Source organism: Oratosquilla oratoria, chromosome 28 (assembly GCF_046742065.1).
Source record: "Oratosquilla oratoria isolate Oo_2021 chromosome 28, ASM4674206v1, whole genome shotgun sequence".
Taxonomy (NCBI): domain Eukaryota; kingdom Metazoa; phylum Arthropoda; class Malacostraca; order Stomatopoda; family Squillidae; genus Oratosquilla; species Oratosquilla oratoria.
The window spans coordinates 37,556,519-37,560,453 of NC_134804.1; positions in this window are offsets into that span (position 1 = coordinate 37,556,519).

Consider the following 3,935-nt stretch of genomic DNA (forward strand, 5'->3'; position numbering starts at 1 on the left):
AAATCGTGATTTTCTATTGGCCGATTCCGTCCGTCGACTTGTTTTTCTTTGAGAGTCGGATGAAGAACTTAGAAACTCATGATTTCCCTAAAGAGATCCTCCAGACCTCGAGAGAGAGAGAAAAGAAGGAGATGCAGACACTACTTTTCCATGAAATAGGGAGTCACAAAAAAAGGGGCGGAGGGGAAGAAGACGATCACACGCCAACGAGAGAAAATGGTCGAGTCTTGGCAGGAGCACTTCATCCTCACTTCTTCCTTACATAGATTTTTTTTCGTTGAGTCATTCTGTTAGTCAGTCAGTCAGTCAGTCAGTCAGTCAGTCAGTCAGTCAGTCAGTCAGTCAGTCAGTCAGTCAGTCAGTCAGTCAGTCAGTGATATTTTGTCCGGATCCCTCCCTCTCCCTCCCCCCCTCCCTCCCTCCCTCTTCCTCCCTCCCTCTCCGTCCCTCCCTCCCTCCCTCTTCCTCCCTCCCTCTCCGTCCCTCCCTCACTCCCTCTTTCTCTCCCTCCCCCTTCCCTACTTTCCTTCCCTTCTTCTCTCTCTCCCTCCCTCCCCCTTCCCTCCTTTCCTTCCCTTCTTCTCTCTCTCTCTCCCTCCCCCTTCCCTCCTTTCCTCCCCTTCTTCTCTCTCTCCCTCCCTCCCCCTTCCCTCCACTCCTCCCCTTCTTCTCTCTCTCCCTCTCTCCCTCCATCCCTCCCTTCATTCTCCTTCCTCCGTCCTCTCTCCCTTTCCACACTCCTCTCTCCCTTCCCTCCCTTCCTTCCTTCCCTCCCTCCCTTCCTCTTTCCCTCCTCTATCCCTTCCTCTATTCCTCCCTCCTTCTCTTCCCCCCTTCTTTCCCCTTCCTCCCTCTCTACCTTCCTTTCCTTCCCTCCCTCTCTTCCTTCCTTCCTTTCCTCCCTTCCCTCCCTTCCATTCCTTGCTCTTCTACCTCGCATCCCTCTCTCCCTTCCTCTTCCCCTCCTTCCCTCCCTCCCTTCCCTCCTTTCTCTCCCTCGCTCCTCTATTTCTCCTTCCCTCCTCTCTTCCTCCCTCCTTCTCTCCTCCCTCTCTCCCTCCCTCCCTCTCTCTATTCCCTCTTCTCTTCCTCTCTTCCCCCTCCTTCACTCCCTCTCTCCCTCCACACCTCTCTCCTCTCCTTCCCTTCTCCTTGGTGCTACTCGCTCACCTTTAGCTGCTCAAGCCCTGAAGTCACCGAGGGCCATCGACCTCATGTGACCTCATTCTTCTCTCTCGGACACCAAGACCTGACCCAGCATAATACATCTGACCCAGCACGATATATCAGAGCTACGTGCAAATATATCTTTCCTTGTTGGATAGTTGATATATTTATATACAGTATTTCCGTTATGATCAAGATTATTTTTTGGAAAGAATATTACACAGATATAACAAGAGCTAAGCGTATGGTTGCATATAGCGCCGGTATATTACTTGGGTTGTCTGTCGGTCTGTGTGTCTGACTGTTTATCTGTGTGCTTGTTTTTTTTTTCTTTTTGCTTTCTCACTTTCTCGAATTGTTCTTTAATCCATTTTATTTTTGTTTTTCTTTTAGCTACTCCGGTTACAAGACTGTTGTTGATTAAATCAGAATAAAACCGCGACCATATCTCTCTCTCTTTCTCTCTCTCTCTCGCTCTCTCTCTCTCTCTCTCTCTCTCTCTCTCTCTCTCTCTCTCTCTCTCTCTCTCTCTCTCTCTCTCTCTCTCTCTCTCTCTCTCTCTCTCTCTCTCTCTCTCTCTCTCTATCTATCTATCTATCTATCTACCTATCTATCTATCTATCTATCTATCTATCTATCTATCTATCTATCTATCTATCTATCTATCTATCTATCTATCTATCTATCTATCTATCTATCTATCTATCTATCTATCTATCTATCTATCTATCTATCTATCTATCTATCTATCTATCTATCTATCTATCTATCTATCTATCTATCTATGTATCTATCTATCTATCTATCTATCTATCTATCTATCTATCTATCTATCTATCTATATATATATCTATGTATCTATCTATCTCTCTATCTATCTACCTATCTATCTATCTCTATCTCTTTTTAAGTCTTGCTCTTTTTGCGCGCGCGTTTCTGTATTGTTTCCCGTCTGTTTCAAGGGACAATAACACACCAGGAAGAGGTCAATTCTCTAAGCGGTAAAGGAGAACTCGAAGGAGAGAGAGTTGAGGTTGAAAGGGATCAGCATTCTTTTAGTGAAGATGAATCTAAAAAAAAAAATAGATAAAGACGCCACGTGAGTCTGGTCCGTAGGTATGTTATCAAGGCCCTGTTCACACTAGCTGTTTGAATCGCCACGGTTTGAACCCCGGCGATTCAATTACAATGTAAGTCAATGGAAGCGTTCACACACAACCGCGAATTTTTCTTTGACTGTGCGGCGCCGCCGTGGTTTCCGTGCGGTTCAGATCGCTAGTGTGAACCCCAAAGCCCCTGAAGTAGTGACTTTATGGGTTTTCAGAATCCCATAATATAGGGTTTCCCGCCATTACGGTGACCTGAACAAAGTCTGCAGAGTCCAGTTCGCTGAAGAAGTAAAGTGAGTTACACGTTCTCAGCAGATTCCAAATCTGATTGAAGGAGTTCCTACTGCCAGCAACAGAGGCCCTTCCGTCTCTCACTTTTTTGTTTTCGGTTCAGGTCAGAAGCCCAGATATCTGGCCAGGCCCCAGAATCCAGGTCAGAATATAAAATCACGCCAAGCACCAGAACCCAGGTCAGATCCCCAGAACTCAGGCCAGAAGCCCAGAACCCAGTCAGACCCTAGAACCCAGGTCAGAACCAAGGTCAGGCCCCCCAGAACCCAGGCCAGAAGCCCAGAACCCATTCAGACCCTAGAACCCAGAACAGAAGCCCAGAAATCCGGTCAAACCCGCAGATCCAATACCGGAAGCCCAAAACTCAGGTCAAACCCTGGAACCCAGGCCAGGACCCAGAGTCCAGGGCAGAACCTACTGTAACTCGAAAGCTCAGAACTCAAGTCAGATCTTCGAACATAGATATGAACCCAGGTCAGAAAGGACCCAGAGTCCAGGGCAGAACCTACTGTAACTCGAAAGCTCAGAACTCAAGTCAGATCTTCGAACATAGACATGAACCCAGGTCAGAACCCAGAACCCAGGACCCGGACATACCTAGTGAAGTCATTTGTTCCCCGGAATCAGTCTGTCCAGGCGGAATCTGGGCAGTGAACGTGATCCCCACGGGTGTCGTTACAGCTGAATGCGGACATCCGAACCTGGTCCGCCATGTGTCTAAGGTCTTCAAATGAATATTTGGTTGTTAAATATCTATTCATTTTTTTATTCATTCATTTGAATATCTATTTATTTACTTATTTGTTTGTTTGTGTATTTGTGTATTTATTTGTTCATTTATTTGTTTATTTGTTTTTTATTGGTCTATTTGTTTATTTATCTACTTATTTTTTTATTTATTTTTTTATTTATTTGTTTATTTATTTGTTTATTTGTTTATTTATTTATTTATTTATTCGTTTAGCTATTAATTTGTCTATTTGTTTATTTATTTTTTCATATATTTAGCTATTCATTTGTTTATTTGATTATCTATCCATTTGTTTATTTGTTCATTTATCTTTTACTTATTTATTTGTTTGTTTGTTCATATATTGATCAATCTAATTATGTATTCATTCATTTATGTATTCATTTAATTAATTTGTATATATTTCTGCGCACACTAGTTCACTTGTAATATTTTTTTTTTCAAACAAAAGTTGACAAGCACAATAACAGCGTGAATTAAACTTTAGTAGTCAACACACAAAGAGTTCCGCTATACCTTTGTCGCGCTACAACACTATTTTTTAACCTACAACAACTATCTTGGTCGGATGTTAATAAGCAGATATTAATCGAGACCAAATTGAGGGTCAACCGATG